The sequence below is a fragment of the Lathyrus oleraceus genome, chromosome 2, assembly GCF_024323335.1.
Source record: "Lathyrus oleraceus cultivar Zhongwan6 chromosome 2, CAAS_Psat_ZW6_1.0, whole genome shotgun sequence".
NCBI classification, from domain to species: Eukaryota; Viridiplantae; Streptophyta; class Magnoliopsida; order Fabales; family Fabaceae; genus Lathyrus; species Lathyrus oleraceus.
In genome coordinates, this window is record NC_066580.1 from 199,262,968 (window position 1) to 199,282,436 (window position 19,469).

Consider the following 19,469-nt stretch of genomic DNA (forward strand, 5'->3'; position numbering starts at 1 on the left):
TGACCTCTCTATTATTTTTAATTCAAGTTTATTTTTAATATTAAAAATGCCAAAAATATTATGCTTATTGTTTGATCTCCAATCTTCATCTCATTTCTGATTTATCATTGTTTGACTTTGACTTTCAATGTCATTTGGTCAATACATATGGATTGGTACATATTATTTCATCTTATGCATTTTTGATCTTTCCATTTCCTTATCCTTTCTTCATCTCCTTCTTCTTCCCCTTCTTATTTTCTTTTTGATCAATGAGTTGAAGGTCTATAAGTTAGCATTGATTAGGGAGACTTAATCTTCCTTGATTCAAATCTAATTCACCTTGATCAATTGATCAAGTGAATGGCTTTGCATTAAGGATAGGTTGTTTTCTAAATCATGCAAAAAGGCTTAAACCAATACAAGATCAATTCTCATTTTCTTTTTGGCATGGCAAGTTGTTGGGACTTGGGTCACTAATCAAGACTCCTAACTTGTGTTGTTGCCTACATTAATATTGATCGGCCTCAGATAGTTGTGACTTCTACATAAGTCCAATTACGATTGCTTAACATAGCGCTAAATTTGCCTTATGGCACACTAACTACCAACACTAACTATTAACAATTAACATTTACTTTTTGCTCTTTACTTTTATATAATTTACTATTCTTACACATATTATCCATTTGCTTTTTTATTTGCTCACTTGAGCACATGTTTATGTTAATGCCATTTGCCTTTTGCTCACTTGAGCACATAATTGTGTATATATTATTATGCTTGTGTTTTTGTTTTGATTGTTGTGAACCAAATACAAAGAAATGGACTTAGTTTCTAGGACTTTCCCTATGCAAAGAATGGAGAATTGGACTTAGATTCTAGGACTTTCCTTATGCAAAATTGGAGTAAATGGACCTTAATGATGAAGATGGATTAGAAGGACCAAATCTCTAAACTCACTCTTGTCCATTCTTGTTTTAATTCAAGGAACTTTTGATGTGTGTGCTTTTGTTCTAGGGATTCTATGAGCTTAATTGGAGGACCATTGCCATGTTCATCCAAAGTGAAAGACACAAGACACATTGAGGATCTCTTAAGAGACTTGTTTGATTGCTTATGCTTTGTGATTGCTTATTCCAATGAATGGGAGCTACTTGGATCATCAATATGATCTCAAGAGAGGAACTCCATTGTGGTTTTGTTTCTTCATCCCTCATCTTTTTGTTTTACTTAGGACTTAGCCCTTCTTCTTCATCTCTCCACTCTAACCCAAGCCAAAACTTTTTGTGCAAACATTTAACCATTGTTTTCAAACAATAGAAACCTAAGCCTTATGCTTTTGATTTTCAAACTTTCTTTTCATAACACTTATTTTGAATTGAATCTTTAAGTCAACTTTGACCATTTTTGTATATACTTCTAATTGGTAAATATAACCCATTCAAATGTCTTTTTGTGGTTCCAATGGCCACTTTCTTAATCAAAATCTTTCATAACCTTTAGCTATTAGGTTTGAGTTATCCTTGTGGTAGATATAATACTCACCTATATCCTTAGTGATGGACAATGAGTCTTCCATGCTTATTATAGGGTTAACCCCTCACTAGCATGTTGAAGTTATCCTCACATGGTGGATTTGTGGTTTGGTTGAGTTTTCTCCCTTTGATAACAAAAGACCTTAAGGCTTTTGGACCAATCAATTCACCCACTCATTTTGAGATTTTTACCCCGAACTACGAGGTTTTGATCCTAATCTTTTTATAAGATGGTATGTAGGCAATGGGTTTATCCATCCAAACACAAAATATAAATAACTTGTATATTCTCTTCTCCTCTCCTCAATCATGTTTGCACAAACAAAATTTTCCACAAAACAAACAACCTTTACATCAAGTATGAAAAGGGCTCCCTAGGAGTACCTAGGATGTTTTGGGTGCCTAACACCTTCCCATTGCATAACCAACCCCCTTACCCAGATCTCTGTTTCTTTTACTAGTTTTTGTTAAAACTATTAGGTTTTTGTTCGCTTTCTAACCATTCCTTTGGATAAATAGAAGTGCGGTGGCGACTCGACATGTATGATTTACCTTGGATTTAGTCAATATCTCTAATGGTAATGAATACCCCGCTACAAAAAAGTGGCGACTCTGTTGGGGAATATTTGCCTAGTGGGTTTTGCCTACTTTTCATACTTGTTGTATTGTATTGTCTTGTGACATATTTTTTGTGCAATTTGGGATTACTGTATTGTATGTAATGATTGAATTGCTTGATATTAATTCCTTGTATGCTTGGTGATCTTTGTGAGATGAGTTCTATACCCGGACTCGAGTGCACCTAGGATAGGAGAATGGCGTAGTCTTGGTGACTTGTGTGGGGTTATTCCTTAGCAAGTTGACTTGCAAGTCCATTCACTTGGTGGAGGTCATATTGGGATCAATAATGTCACACAAGTAAGTTGTGGTTAGACATTACTCTTTCCAATATGGACCTTAGAAGCCAAGGACCTTAGTTTACCAAGCCCATCTTGGCCTATTTTTAGGATGTAGTGCGAAAGTCGTTCAAGTGTAAGATTTGATACGATTGTTACGCGATACTACACTCATAAGAGTCTCTCTTGAGAATATTTTAGGAATACGAGTAGTCGTTTCTCCGATAATATCCGAAAGATGGGATGATGACTATGGGAACCTCTTGTAGAACATGTTTGGCAGGTTTAAACCCTAGTGCACTCCCTTTGGGGTGGTTCTTAACCTAAACTCCATGCTCGTGACTTGCAACAAACCCTTGATTCATGGTTAATTCATTCATATATCCTTAATCTCAATGGAACTTGGGTGTTGATAAGGTGTAAACCATAATCCACCAAAATGGATGATTGATATTAAGGATGATATGATCCATCCCATGACCTTTGTTTGGTGTGCTTTGCTTGATCCTTGAGTGTGATTGTTGCATTCATGCATTCATGCACTCATTTGCATCCATATCATCAATAATGAAGAAATTTTTCAAGGAACTTAAGGGGTTTATTTGCAAAATTTTGAGACATGTAAAGACAAAGAAGAAATACAAAGAAGTACAGTTTCAGACAACCAGATTTGAAAGAGTTAAGGAATCTGACATCCTATGTATTAGATCCTTTGGGTTTCAAAGCTCGTTTTGGGAAGCTTCTTCCTCTTCTGACTACTCAGGTGGATGAAGGGTTGATGAGTGTATTGGTGCAGTTTTATGATCCCTTGTACCTTTGCTTCACGTTTCCGGATTTTCAGCTTTTGCCTACACTTGAGGAGTATGCCTATCTTGTGGGTATACCTATTCTGGGTCAATTTCCATTCAGTGGCTTGGAGAGTATTCCTACTTCTCAAGAGATAGCAGACATATTGCACATAGATGAATCTCTGGTTGGTGCTCATATGACTACCAAAGGTGGAATTCAAGGTCTCCCTTCTGAGTTCCTCATCACTCAAGCTACTATATATGGGAAGGCCATGAGTGAGGATGCCTTTGAAGCCATATTTGTACTTCTCATCTATGGGTTGGTATTGTTCCCCAACATCGACAAGTTTGTGGATGTGAACGCTATTAGGATCTTCTCTGCTCTTAATCCCGTTCCGACTCTGTTGGGTGATACCTATTTCTCTTTGCATATGAGGAATGCAAAGGGTGGTGGTGTCATTGTGTGCTGTTTGCCTCTGTTGTATAAGTGGTTTATTTCTCACTTACCGCAGACGGTCACCTTCAAGGAGAACAAGGGATGTCTACGGTGGTCCACGAGACTTATGTCTCTCACTAATGATGATATCTCTTGGTACAACCGTGTGTATGATGGTGTGCAGATTATTGACTCTTGTGGTGAATTCTCCAATGTACCTCTTCTTGGTACATGTGGTGGGATTAACTACAACCCTGTTTTAGAACGTCGTCAGCTTGGGTTCCCCCTAAAGGATAAACCTAATAACATTCTGTTAGAGGGTGTGTTCTTTCAGGAGGGTAAAGATCCCCAAGGCTTGAAGGGCAGAATGGTCCACGCTTGGCGCAAGATTCATAGGAAAGGAAAGAAGGAGTTGGGTCCTAAGAATGGTGTTGCTATGGAGCCTTACACGGCTTGGGTTAGGAAGAGAGCGTCTGAGTATCTCATGCCTTACGCGTATCCAAGACCTACACCTTTGGTTATGGCTGGGCCTTCAACCCTCCCTGACCAAGGAGTAGAGGAGTTGAGAGACGAAGACCGTTCACGTGCTTGGATCCGTGAACGAGAGGAGTTGCTTCAGCAGATCAAGGAGAAGGATGCTTTAATAGAGTTCCTCGAACATCAGGTTATTGATGATCCTAATGATGCATGGACTTCTCTACTTCCTCAGTCTTCCAAGTTTTGGAAGAGGAAGTACGACCGACTCGCCAAAGAGAAGGCAGATTTGGAGGCAACCTACGAGAGGGAGGTGAAAAGGCTTCGTGCATCCTATCTTCCTGTGTCCCGAGCTTTAGATTATTGTTTCTAGGTGTAGCACCTCAAATTTGCACCTCCCATTTGTATATACATTTCATTTTTAGGTCATTAACATTGCATTGTCATTGCATAGCCCATTACATCTCATCAGGCAAGACTGGTCAGGAGATTCCATTGTGCAAGGCAACAAGAGCATTTTCTATGAGATCAAAGCCCTAGGGTGATTCCCATGAGTTCACATGACCCAAGGATCACTTTGAAGCAATTTGGCCAAGTGTTGAAGGCTCAGAACTCATCAGTCCATGTGCGAATCATCTGAGACCCACAAAAGTCAACAGAAGTGAACTGCACAGTCAACTGTGGATTTGGAGGTGGGAAGTGGTTAGAGATGACTCATTCATGTTCAAACAAGTCTCATTTGACATTTCAAACATCAACATTGAAGAATTTGAAGTCAGATCAAGACTTTCCAAAAATAGCAGGTGACTTGTAATTTGAACTTTCCAAAAATGGAAAGGTTTTGGACCAACTTCAACTCAAGATTACATCATCAAGAAAGCTTGAAATGAAATTTTTTCCAACATGAAAGTTGAAGATATTTCTCTCCCATTTCCCAAAAGTCCAAGATCATGAATTTCTCATGTGTGGTTGAGGAGATATGGTCCAATCATGGCAAAGTGTGTTTCAAAGTTCAAATGAGCATAACTTTCAAACCAAAACTCCAAAATGAGTGGTTCTTTTTGCATTTTGATCCTTATAACATGTATTTTCCAAAGCATACCATTATTTGACATGAATTTCATTTGCATGGCCTTTGGTTTATTCATGAAGTTTTTGGAAGAAAATTGCATAACATCTTTTTTGTTGATCATGGGCATACAAAATCAATTCAAAACCTTGCATGAACTCATTTTAAGTGGATTTGGGCCTTGAGAGAGCACTGTTCACGTGCATGAAGTGAAAATCTCATTTTTGCACAAACACCTTCCAACTTACTAATCACAATTGCATTTGGCCTAAGCAAGTCTTAAACATGATTAGCATGGAGTATATATACTTAATCATAATTGTTTTCTATCATTAGTTACATTTCAGATCTAGAATCACAAAATCACCAAAATTCATCTCTCAATTTTTTTGCAAAATTCTTCAAACAAAAGCACATTCTCTTGATTGATTCATGTTCATGAGAGGTTGCTGAGTAGAACTGGACGTGAATTCAAAGCAAACCGTGCCATATTTGTTCATGTGCAAAGATTGAAGCATCTATGGTAGTTGAAGATTAAGCTGAATTCGTGTGCATTTGAGCTTCTAATTCATCACCAATCACATCCACAAGCATCATAGAAGATTCTTGGACCTTCACAAACCTTGAAACGAGCCAATTCCAGTTGATGTTCTTCAACAAGTCAGAATTCGACCTCTTCTATTTTGCAAATTGTTATGATGTTCTTGTAGATCCTTGAATGGTGATGATACTGGTGGAAAAATCGAGTGAAATGATGCTATATCCATGAAGTTATGTTCAATTAAAGTTTTGATGTCAATTTTTGATTCCTTCGATTTGGCTTGATTGTGTTGTTTTTGCATGAATCGTTGCTTGATCTTTGATGTATGTGGAACGAAGCTTCGAATGCCGTGCTTATTTTGTATTTCTGGAATATTTTTTTGAGATCTGGAAAATCCAGATGAAGATCTTCATGATCTTCATGAGCACCATGCATTTCCAGATTGCCTAGGATTTTGCTACGGATTTAGCTAGGAAACTCATGCATTTTGCTACGAAATCTGGAATTTTCCAGCGCTTAGGGTTTGTGCCAAAACGTAGTCGTTTTGTTGAGTGCGCCAATTTTGAAAACGCGCCAGGTTCGATTCCTGGCTGGAGCGAATTTTCAAATGCAATGCCATTTTCTCAATTTCCCTCCTATTTCATACTTTGGCTCCATTTTCATTTTTAAATTTTTCATAAACTTCAAAAAATCATTTAAAAATGAAAACTAATCCAATTGATCTCCAATTTCTTGCGTTGTGTTCCTTATCTTGTCTATTTTTTTATGAACATAAGATTGCAAGTTGTGCCTGGTTAAAAAAATGTTTTGTCCTAGGGTGATTGAACATGTGTCCATTTGTGCTATTGCCTTATTCATTTGATCATAAAATGCTTGTTTCTTATCCAATGCTTCTGAAATTTTGTGTGTGATTTCTAGACATGTTGAGTGATATTTTGGCTTTGGTTTGAGATTTTTCCCATGCTCCCATTCGGTTTTATGATCATGCTAATTTGGTGTGACAATTTGTGTCACACATTTGGTTGTCTGTTTTATGCTATGTGATTGCCATGCCAAATGATGTCCAATGCCTCTAATTTTTTGTGTGATGATCATGTTATATGTCCTGTTTACTCATGAATTTTGCCAAGATTATTTGAGTAATTTTTGATTTAATGTGCATTTGTTTCTTCTGATGTCTCAATGTGATCACCATTTGCATGCCTTGCCATGTTTTGCTCATGAAATGAATTTGATTAATGATTTTGATGTGGGACTTTTTGAGTTTTGTTCTTGATTGAATGAGGATGATTCATGTTAAATTTCAAGTTCTGTTTTGAATGTTTGACCCTCTTTTGACCCTAGGCTTTGACCTAGTGGTTTGGACTCACTGTTTGGATTGTGGATTTCAGGTTCAGATGCACATTGCCATGATTGGAGTGGCACATTCTTTGGAGTTTAATTAATTGGTTGATGTTAGCTAACATTGTGTTGTTTTGTAGGTTTTGAGAACAAATCCCCTTGTGCTTGTGCCTTGCTCATTGTTGCCTGATTGCTTTGTCTGTTTATTATTGCCTGATGACTGTTGTCTGTTGGTTTGAACTGTGTACTGATTGTCTGGTTGTTTGCACAGGTACTTTAGTAGCTATAACTCATTGCTTGAGTTGCCTAACTTGGCTTGTGGTTTACTTACCACCTAGGTATAATTCTCTGACTTTATGTAGTCTGGAAGACCTGTCCTGTTATGTGGGCAGGCACCTGTCTGAAGTCCTCCTTAAGAGGTAATGCTTGTGAATGTTTACTTTTGTGCCAAGCAGGTAAAGACCTCTTTAGAGGCAATTGGAAGATAAAAGGGATGTGCAATCCATCCCCTGCTATTCAGTTGTGTCATTCACCTTGCTCACACCATTGTGTTGATGCATTGTGGATAATAACCCAAGATCTTTGTTGTGTCAGTCATATGTGGAGAAGAGTTCCTACATTCTGAACTCCCACACTTTCATTTGTCTGAAGCTCTCCCAGGCCAGGGATAAGAGTTGTGAGGTCTTACCCTCACTTCCCATTTCATCTGCTTCACCCTAACTCTCAATGTTAGGGTTAAGAGCTAAAAACACCCCATTCCAGTTGGCTTGTGTTTACAGCCTAACCTTGTATGAGCCCCATTGTTTGCATATAGTGTGTGTGCTTGCTTTTGTGTTTGTATTTGATTGTGTTGTTTAGGCTAGCTTGCTTCCTGTGCAAGTTAGGATAGAAACCTTAACATAGGGATCGTATGCATGACAACTTCTAGGCTCGAGTCGTAGTCTCCCTAGTAGTTTGTGTCTCCATTTGTAGCTGGTTAGGTTAGAAGTTCTTTCCCTGTTAAGGGGAACTACATCGCCCTGATCCTCATACCAGATGAGGTACGTAGGCAGGGGATGAGCTGATCTCTCCGGGCGCCCTTTTTCTTTTTCAACCCTTTTTGTGTGTTTGGAGTCTGACGTAAGTCCAGCGATTGGCAGTCGGTTTCCTGTGTCTCGTTTGTTTGTTGGAGTCTGACGTAAGTCCAGCGATTGGCAGTTGGTTTCCTGTGTGTGTTTGTTGGTTCGGAGTCTGATGTAAGTCCAGCGATTGGCATTCGGTTTCCAGGTTTGCCTATTTGTGTGGAGTCTGACGTAAGTCCAGCGATTGGCAGTTGGTTTCCAGTGTTTGTGTTTTGTTTGGCGTGCGTTAGCCGAGCTACGAGTGCTCTGATTCTTCTCTGATTAGAGAAGATACGTATGCATAGGATGCGACATCCTAGCGAGCACGTTTCCCTCTGTCCCGAACTACGTCGACTCTGATGTCTGCGCCTGACAGACTACGTAGGCCCAGGATGCGATATCCTGTCGAGTTAATTTCTCTTGTTTTCTTGTGTTTCCTTCCAGCCTTGTGTGTAGTTTGTGAGATGTTTTTAGCAACCTTATCCTTTCTTTTGTGCGTGGATCCCGTCGAGTACGACGGATGCGTAGGGGTGCTAATACCTTCCTTTCGCATAACCGACTCCTGATCCCATCTTTCTCTGGTCACGAGACCATGTCTTTTCCAGGTTTACTTCGAGCGTTTCCTTTCCCTCTTTTGGGATAAATAACGCACGGTGGTGGCTCTGTTGTTTTGTTTTCCCGCCGGTTTTTCGCGTAATGCGACAGCTGGCGACTCTGCTGGGGAGTTGAGAAGTTGACCTCTTGTTGGTCCATCTTCCCTAAGCGAGTCAGTGCTAGCGCTCTTTAGGATAGGGTTTAGTTGCTTTTACTGTTTTATTTATTGCATTTATGATGTGGTTGTATATATGTTTGCATTTATGTTTGCATGCATCATATTTTCATCGGTGCTGGCTGGTTGTCTGTTTCCCTGTTAGGGTGGGAGTTACATGAGGTAAAAGGCCCAATACCCTGGCTATGAGCGAACTTTAGGACACCTAGGAATAGAGTGATTCATGGGAAGCGGGTGGTATTGCGCCACTTAGCGGAACATGATATCACGAGCAATTTAGACTCTGATGGGGTATTATCGTTACATGCATCTGGTGTGTATATGATGATATTCTTGAAAGGGTTATTTATCCTGCGTTTCTCTTGACCTTACCCTGGCCTAGAATTCACCCGTGAGTGGGGAGGGATTGAATCATTTGCAGGTACTGATGGTGACTATGGTTCAGATGGACTTATGGATATCTATCTCTGACACGCCAAAATTTTGTCTGTGATATCTATCAGCGGGTTCCGGTTATTTCGGATCCTCGGGTTGAATTTGAGGATACTTGTTCAGAGGATCTGGTTGTCATCCGTTCAGTGGATTTCCTGTGATAATGGTGACATATCCTCCGTTCCATTCATTTCGGAACTCCCCAAGTTGGATTTATGGTGACTTAGTCCCTCAGATGACTGTGACTGGTCCAGAGACTTGATGGGTCTTCAGATGACTTGGAAGATGGCACAGCGACCTGCCTGCATGCATTTGCATCATTCCCATTTCACATTCATCTGCATTTAACCCATGTCTATCCGTACTCAGGGTCCATTTTTTAAAATTTTGGTCGAGAGACATCCTGGTGTCAGAATGTTATGGATGAAATATTATCTGTCTCGATGAAGCCAGAATCAAAGGACTGAATGTTCCTAGTATGGATAGACATTGCATGTGTGAGTCATATTAACCTGTTTTTTGTTTTGTAGGTGTCAGTATCTAACCGGTGCACATAGCTCTTCCGTTCAGACATCCTGCCAAACTCAACAAACTCAGACTGATGGATCCGCCTAACGCCGACATTCTCGAATTGAAAGAGATGATGAGGGAGTTGTTCAGTGTTGTGCAAGGGCTCGCCTTGGGGAAGAAGGCAATTGCTGAAAGGTTGGAGAGGATTGAGAAATGGATGATAAAGGAGAAAGTTCAGGGAAAGGCTCCGTCATCCGTAGTAAAGAAGTCCTCTGACAGTGGTCATCTCAACAAGGAGGTTGAATCAGGTGGTGTGACTGCCCGAAAGGAACACGGTAAAGATCGTTACCGCCCTTATGCTGCCACTGTAACCATTCTTGTTGGTAATCCACCTGTACAACAGCAACAACCACCACCTCAACAGAAAGCACAGAAAGCTAAGGGCCAAGTGAAGAAGGGGACGGATCGTCAGTTTGATAAGCCACCCGTGACTTATACCCTTCTGTTCAAGAGGTTAAGGGATCTGGGGTTAGTTCAGCCGAGGATATTGGTTCCTGTAAAACCACATCAGAGGCCTGCAAACTACGATGAGAACGCCAGGTGCGAGTTCCATTCTGGGGCACCCGGACACAACATTGAGGGTTGTAGAGCTTTTAAGCATGTCGTCCAAGATATGGTGGATTCTAAGGTCATCAGTTTGGCGCCGACACTAAATGTTAATGCTAACCCCGTACCGATGCAGGGTCCTGTGGAGGTGAAAGTGATGTCAAAGGACAAGAGAGGAATAGAGGTGACTGAGGGGGATCAGTTAAAAACTCCAATGTCTATGGTCACGAAACATCTGGTGAAGAGTGGAGTTTTCGCTAGTGTTGATAATTGTTGTGTGGCTGTCGCCACAAATGGGTGTGTAGTGATGGGGGAGACGATTCAGAGGATGATGGAGGTAGAAATGGACGGTGAAAAATTTGAAACACTAAGTCAGGCAGTTGAAACCGTCAAGGTAGAGGATGCCATTCTAGCTGAGAAAGAGAAGAAGCTGTCCATTTCTTCTTACAAACAGGCCATGGAAGTGGTGAAGAACAGAGAAGCCCTAGGCTGGGGAAGGATCATAGACATTGTAGTGAAAGCGGATATGTTCAGGATTGGCTATCAGCCAGACCAAGGCTCGTCTGGGCAAAACAGAGGACGTCGTCACCCGTTCACATTCGTCAGTGCCGGAATGCTGGATCCAGGTCACGCCTGTGCAGTGGGTGAAGAGATTGACCGCGACCGCGAGCTTGAGTCATGGATAAAATCGTGCGTACCAGGGAACTGGAAGGCCTCAAAGATCATCAGTGTCACTCATCATGAAGAGTAGTATTTCTGTATTTCAATTCTGTTTGCATGAAAACCATATGTTTTGCCCGAAACGTAATGGTCCATTGTAAGGGCCACCTCATGTGTTTCATTTTGCAACATTTTGCATCATTAATAAATGGATGTTTTGTAGTAAAAGCGGTGCTCCCTGTCTTTCATTTATTTTTGCAGTTTAAAAAATAAAAATGGCAATGTTTATTTTCATTTTTCTTTCCTTTTGATTTGTCTTGTTCCGACCTCAAAAGCGACTATCCTCCTGATCTCATTGATAACAATTCGGTTACATCTCTGTATGACTTTGACAATCCGATCTGTCATGCCGAAGAAGAAGGCGAAGAAGATTGTGATCTGCTGGAATTAGCCAGGTTGTTGAAATAAGAGGAGAAGGTGATTTAACCGCATGAGGAGCGATTCAAGATTGTTATTCTAGGCACCGCCGAGGTCAGAAAGGAAGTGAAAATTGGGGCCGCTTCAGAGGCGAGTCGAGAGCAGAATGGTAGCCCTGTTGAAAGAGCATGTGGATACCTTCGCCTGGTCGTGTCAGGATATTGCAGGGTCGGATACCGATGTCGTTGTGCACAAGCTACCATGGAGAGAAGACTGTCCTCTAGAGAAGCAAAACGTTAGTGCCACGTATCAGAGTGACTTTGTTTCATGATATGATTCATCATGAAATTGAATGCTATGTTGATGACATGATAGCAAAGTCCCAAACAGAAAAGGGGCATCTGGTGGATCTAGCCAAGTTGTTTGACCGGATCGAGACAACTCAGACTGAGGTTGAGTCCGAATCAGTGCACTTGTGGAGTGTTGTCCGGTAAAATGTTGTGGCTTATTGTGAACGGATAAGAGGAATCGAGGTTGATCCTGCTAAAAAGAAAGAAAACAAAGAAAAGAAAAAAAAAAGAAAAGGAAAAAGCAATGCAAGAAATGCCTGAACCGAAAACAAAAAGAGATCAAACGGTCAGGTGGATAATGATTGCCAAGGGGCATGGAAAGATAAAAGAATAAGTTGCAGGAACCTCTGATTCCGATGCCTCCGGTGAAGAGACGGTCATTAATTCCGTACTTGACAGCCCTCGAGGGGTCTATGAGGTGTGTACTGGGTCAGCATAACGAGTCTGGTCGAAAAGAGCATGCAATTTACCTTAGCAAAGAGTTTATCGATTGTGAAACAATACATTCACTGCTCGAGAAAACTTGCTGTACTTTGGCATAGGCTGCTCGCCGACTGAGACAGTATATGCTGGTTCATACCACTTTGTGGATTTCCAAGATGGATCCGATCAAGTATGCGTTTGAGAAGTCAGCATTGACCGGACAGGTTGCGAGATGGTAAATAATTTCGACTGATGTGAATATTCATTATACCTCTCAGAAGGCAATCAAGGGAAGTGTATTGTCTAATTACCTCGCCCAGCAGCCCATTGAGGATTATCAACCAAGGAAGTTTGAGTTCCCTGATGAGGACATCTCGAGGTGCTCTAATCGAAAGATTGTGAGGAACCGATCCCGGAGGAGGGGCCTGACCCTGAATCCGAACGGATTCTGATGTCTGATGGGGGGAGGTTAATGTGGATGAGTTAGCGTTGCTTTGGTTACGCCAAAGGGATCTCACGTTCCCTTCGTTGCCCGGTTAGCATTTGAATACACCAACAATGGTGGCTGAGTACGAAGCTTGTATCCTGGGTATCGATCTTCGGTGCGTACGTTTACTGGGGCAACGTCGCACTCGCTCGTGTATGGGATAGAAGTGGTATTGCCTACTGAAGTCTAGATCCCATTGTGGAGAGTCCTGATGGATGAGAAATTAGAGAAGGCTGAGTGGATAAGGACTCGGTATGACGCGTTGAGCTTGACTAAGGAAAAGGGGCTGACAGTTATTTGTCATGAGCAGTTGTACCCAGTGAAGGAAACGTGCTTGTGGCTGAAAAGTGTGACCTCGGGCGTACCACGTGGGAGAGTTGGTATTGAAAAGGATCCTTCCTCCTCAAGGCGATCGTGGGGCAAGTGGATATACAGTTATGGATCCCATTCGTGGTCAAAAAGGTTTTCTCTGATAGAGCCTTGCTGTCGATGACCACGGATGACGAAGATTTTCCATCCCTTGTGAATGCGGACGCAGTTAGAAGATACTTCGTAAAAGAGACCTGCTGGACGAAAAGAACAAAAGAGTCCAGGCAAAAATGGGCATCCCGGTGAACAAAAAAAAAGAGAGGAAAAAGGTTCGGGCAAAAATTAGGGGTAAAAGAAAAAATTGTACACCCGATAAGTCGAAAACCCCACAAGGGCGACTTGGGCAAAAAAGGGTATCCTGGTGGACTGAAAACCCGAAAGGGCGGTCCAGGCAAAAGAGGGATTAAAACGAACAACTGCGTCCATCATAATCGTTGATATTTTGGTTAACACATCATGGATAATCTCCGACAGAGATCGATCGGAAGCGTCTTGTTCAGAAGACAGAAAGTGCGGAAAGTCTTGAGGTCATATGGGGTGTAACCGAGTTGGAACCCGATGAGATCACGGTTTCACATTGCCATTAGGATAGATTTTTCCTTTTGTGCGCAATTACCTCTTTTCAGGGATAGCTTCCTGTGTGTTGCTCAGATTCTGAGCCACCTTTCCTTTTGGTTTCAGTCAATAAATGCATGTTCAGTCAAATAATTTTGTTTTTGTCTTCATTACCGCTTTGATTGCGAAAACATCTGTTTATTTTTGATAAGAATATTTGCATTTTGAAACACAGAGGTCCCTTCCGATGCATGCTTATAAGATTGAAATCTGGAAATCTTATTCGGAAGTTTGAGCGACCTAGGTGTTGAAATGTTGGCACGCCTGGGGCACGCTTTTATCTAACGATCTCTTGTGCAGGTGCTGTTAGATATCTTCATTCACTCGCAGGTTGTGAAGCCCTTTGAACAAAAGAGATCCCCGTAGAGTCCAATCAGGGGCAAGGGATAGAAGAACGGCGAAAAGACGGTGAAAGACTTACGACGACGACCCCAGAGGGTAATCCAGAAAACTCTTCAAAGTCTGAAGATTAGAGAGTTAGCCCGGATCTGAGGAAATCAGTTGTCTCGAAGCAAAGACGAGAATATTAGGTGATGAATCAGAAAAGACCGGATGAGTCTGGGAGTCTCTCAAAAGTGGAAAGTTGACACTATGGTTGGATGGTAAATGCCAGGGTTAGACGAATCGATGGCCGTTCCATGTCAAGTAGGTTGTATCTCCCTAGTGGGTTTGAGGGTGTTATGTCCCCAGCATAGTCAAGATCAGGGATTCCTCAGCGGGGTTGAGGATGTTTCCCCAGCAGGCTTGGAAGTGGCTGTTTCCCCAAGCAAGTCTGAAAGCTATTAGAACTGTTTTCCCCGGCAGAGGCGTCTGTGGGTAGTGTGTCCCTCAGCAGCAGGTTGAAAGGCTATTCTATCCCCAAGCAGGTTTGAAAGCTGTTAGAACTGTTCTTCCCCAGCAGTTGGGTAGCAGGCCTGAAAGTGGGTTTATCCCCAGCTAGTCTGAAGATTATTAATCCCCACCGAGTCGGAAGGATGTTGTATCCCCAGCGGAGGTATCAGTGATTAGTTTGTTCCCCAGCAGTTGGGTATGAAGTACTGTAATCCTCAGCATGGTCGTGAATGCCGTTCCCCAGCAGGGTTGTGAATATTCTCCCTAGCAAGTCTGAAGTGGGTAGTCTTCCCAGCAGAATTTGGCATTAATGGTTTTCCCCAATGGAGTTTCTCCTACTCAGGGGTTGGCAATTATCCCCAGTAGAGGTGAGCATTGGTTGTTTCCCCGGGCGGAGTCCCTAGGGGGATTGGATTCAGTGGAAGTTATCCCCGGTGGGATGTATCCTTTCTCCAGTAGCAATGTTATTCGCCAGCATGGTTGAGAAGTTGGTGTGTTCCTCAGACAGAGTCTCCCCGGAGTTGACTTGGTTTCCTCTGCCGTCTCCAGAGTATCAGATCAGCGAAGAACCCCCGGCAGTGCGTCTCCCCATAGAGTTGGAGACTCTAATCAGATTTGTGTGCTCAGCGGAGCGATCCTTTTCTCCCCGGCAGGAGTTTTCATCATTTTACATCTTGCATGTAGTGATCATTGCATCCTCAAATAGCGTAGCATTTCCATTCAATATGGAGCATTACGCCATAGAAAAATTCAAACATATGCATTCATATGTCAAACCTAATTGGACCATTATCCCCAGCAGAGGCGGATCATATTTCAATATCTGTACGACGCATTTGCCACAATTGCTCTTACCTAACATCATTCAGGATTGATAATTCCCCAAAGAGGTTTATTTCCTCACCCGCAGTGAAAGGAAAGTTTGATTCTCCCCAGTGAGATCCCCAGCAAGTGTTTAGCTTTGCCTTGACATATGCAGATGTCATCCTTGTAATACCGGTAAGTGTCATGTCAACACCCGTGTGTGTTCCTTCTTTGGTGTCGATAAACACCATTCTTTCGGTGTAGGTCAACATCGAGCTTCTCCCATTCATCCGTTGATGTCTGGTCACCTCTCCGTTGGTTTCGATAAACGTCGAGTTTTTTCCCATTCGTCCGTTGACGTCTGGTTGTATCTGTTTCCCCAGTTCATCTGTTGATGTCTGGTCACCTCTCCGTTGGTGTCGATAAACGTCGAGCTTCTCCCGTTCGTCCGTTGACGTATGGTCGAGTCTTCCCGTTCATCCGTTGATGTCTGGTCACCTCTCCGTTGGTTTCGATAAATGTCGAGTTTTTCCCATTCGTCCGTTGATGTCTGGTTGTATCTCTTTCCCCAGTTCATCTGTTGATGTTTGGTCACCTCTCCGTTGGTGTCGATAAACGTCGAGCTTCTCCCGTTCGTCCGTTGACGTATGGTCGAGTCTTCCCGTTCATCTATTGATGTCTGGTCACCTCTCCGTTGGTATTGGTAAACGTCGAGTTTTTCCCATTCGTCCGTTGACATCTGGTTGTATCTCTTGCTTCCATTCATCCGTTGATGTCTGGTCACCTCTCTGTTGGTGTCGATAAACGTCGAGCTTCTCCCGTTCGTCCGTTGACATATGGTCAAGTCTTCCCGTTCATCCGTTGATGTCTGGTCACCTCTCCGTTGGTATTGGTAAACGTCGAGTTTTTCCCATTCGTTCGTTGACGTCTGGTTGTATCTCTTGCTTCCATTCATCCGTTGATGTCTGGTCACCTCTCCGTTGTTGTCGATAAACGTCGAGCTTCTCCCGTTCGTCCGTGACGTCTGGTCGAGTATTCCCATTCATCCGTTGATGTCTGGTCACCTCTCCGTTGGTGTCGATAAACTTCGAGCTTCTCCCGTTCGTCCATTGACGTCTGGTCGAGTCTTCCCATTCATCCGTTGATGTCTGGTCACCTCTCCGTTGGTGTTGATAAACGTCGAGTTTTTCCTAGTCGTCTGTTGGCGTCTAGTTGTGATTTTTATTCCCTTTCATCATCTTTCGATGTCTGGACGTGGTTCCCTTTTTCTGAAAAAAAAATCAAAATCCCAGTGGAAGCTTCCGTTGGTGAATTTTCCTTTCTTGGATCCCCGCAGGGTGCAAATTTCTACGGTTCCTTGGTATTCAATCCATGTTTACCTTGAAGGTCTGACAGCCGTTGCTCTCATCCGTTCAGGTTCCCAGTTGATTGAATAGGGGCAGCTGTAGCACCTCAAATTTGCACCTCCCATTTGTATATACATTTCATTTTTAGGTCATTAACATTGCATTGTCATTGCATAGCCCATTACATCTCATCAGGCAAGACTGGTCAGGAGATTCCATTGTGCAAGGCAACAAGAGAATTTTCTATGAGATCAAAGCCCTAGGGTGATTCCCATGAGTTCACATGACCCAAGGATCACTTTGAAGCAATTTGGCCAAGTGTTGAAGGCTCAGAACTCATCAGTCCATGTGCAAATCATCTGAGCCCACAAAAGTCAACAGAAGTCAACTGCCCTGTCAACTGTGGATTTGGAGGTGGGAAGTGGTTAGAGATGACTCATTCATGTTCAAACAAGTCTCATTTGACATTTCAAACATCAACATTGAAGAATTTGAAGTCAGATCAAGACTTTCCAAAAATAGCAGGTGACTTGTAATTTGAACTTTCCAAAAATGGAAAGGTTTTAGACCAACTTCAACTCAAGATTACATCATCAAGAAAGCTTCAAATGAAATTGTGTCTAACATGAAAGTTGAAGATCTTTCTCTCCCATTTCTAAAACGTCCAAGATCATGAATTTCTCATATGTGGTTTAGGAGATATGGTCCAATCATGGCAAAGTGTGTTTGTGATCATGCTAACTTGGTGTGACAATTTTTTGTCACACATTTGGTTGTCTGTTTTATGCTATGTGATTGCCATGCCAAATGATGTCCAATGCCTCTAATTTTTGTGTGATGATCATGTTATATGTCCTGTTTACTCATGAATTTTTCCAAGATTATTTGAGTAATTTTTGACTTAATGTGCATTTGTTTCTTCTGATGTCTCAATGTGATCACCATTTGCATGCCTTGCCATGTTTTGCTCATGAAACGAATTTGATTAATGATTTTGATGTGGGACTTTTTGAGTTTTGTTCTTGATTGAATGAGGATGATTCATGTTAAATTTCAAGTTCTGTTTTGAATGTTTGACCCTCTTTTGACCCTAGGCTTTGACCTAGTGGTTTGGACTCACTGTTTGGATTGTGGATTTCAGGTTCAGATGCACATTGCCATGATTGGAGTGGCTCATTCTTTTGAGTTTGATTAATTGCTTGATGTTAGCTAACATTGTGTTGTTTTGTAGGTTTTGAGAACAAATCCCCTTGTGCTTGTGCCTTGCTCATTGTTGCCTGATTGCTTTGTCTGTTTATTATTGCCTGATGATTGTTGTCTGTTGGTTTGAACTGTGTACTGATTGTTTGGTTGTTTGCACAGGTACTTTAGTAGCTATAACTCATTGCTTGAGTTGCCTAACTTGGCTTGTGGTTTGCTTACCACCTAGGTATAATTCTCTGACTTCATGTAGTCTGGAAGACCTGTCCTGTTATTTGGGCAGACACCTGTCTGAAGTCCTCCTTAAGAGGCAATGCTTGTGAATGTTTACTTTTGTGCCAAGCAGGTAAAGACCTCTTTAGAGGCAATTGGCAGATAAAAGGGATGTGCAATCCATCCCCTGCTATTCAGTTGTGTCATTCACCTTGCTCACACCATTGTGTTGATGCATTGTGGATAATAACCCAAGATCTTTGTTGTGTCAGTCATATGTGGAGAAGAGTTCCTACATTCTGAACTCCCACACTTTCATTTGTCTGAAGCTCTCCCATGCCAGAGATAAGAGCTGTGAGGTCTTACCCTCACGTCCCATTTCATCTGCTTCACCCTAACTCTCAATGTTAGGGTTAAGAGCTAAAAACACCCCATTCCAGTTGGCTTGTGTTTACAGCCTAACCTTGTATGAGCCCCATTGTTTGCATATAGTGTGTGTGCTTGCTTTTGTGTTTGTATTTGATTGTGCTGTTTAGGCTAGCTTGCTTCCTGTGCAAGTTAGGATAGAAACCTTAACATAGGGATCGTATGCATGACAACTTCTAGGCTCGAGTCGTAGTCTCCCTAGTAGTTTGTGTCTCCCTTTGTAGCTGGTTAGGTTAGAAGTTCTTTCCCTGTTAAGGGGAACTACGTCGCCCTGATCCTCATACCAGATGAGGTACGTAGGCAGGGGATGAGGTGATCTCTCCGGGTGCCCTTTTTCTTTTTCAACCCTTTGTGTGTGTTTGGAGTCTGACGTAAGTCCAGCGATTGGTAGTCGGTTTCCTGTGTCTCGTTTGTTTGTTGGAGTCTGACGTAAGTCTAGCGATTGGCAGTTGGTTTCCTGTGTGTGTTTGTTGGTTCGGAGTCTGATGTAAGTCCAGCGATTGGCATTCGGTTTCCAGGTTTGCCTGTTTGTGTGGAGTCTGACATAAGTCCAGCGATTGGCAGTTGGTTTCCAGTGTTTGTGTTTTGTTTGGCGTGCGTTAGCCGAGCTACGAGTGCTCTGATTCTTCTCTGATTAGAGAAGATACGTATGCATAGGATGCGACATCCTAGCGAGCACGTTTCCCCCTGTTCCGAACTACGTCGACTCTGATGTCTGCGCCTGACAGACTACGTAGGCCCAGGATGCGATATCCTGCCGAGTTAATTTCTCTTGTTTTCTTGTGTTTCCTTCCAGCCTTGTATGCAGTTTGTGAGCAGTTTTTAGCAACCTTATCCTTTCTTTTGTGC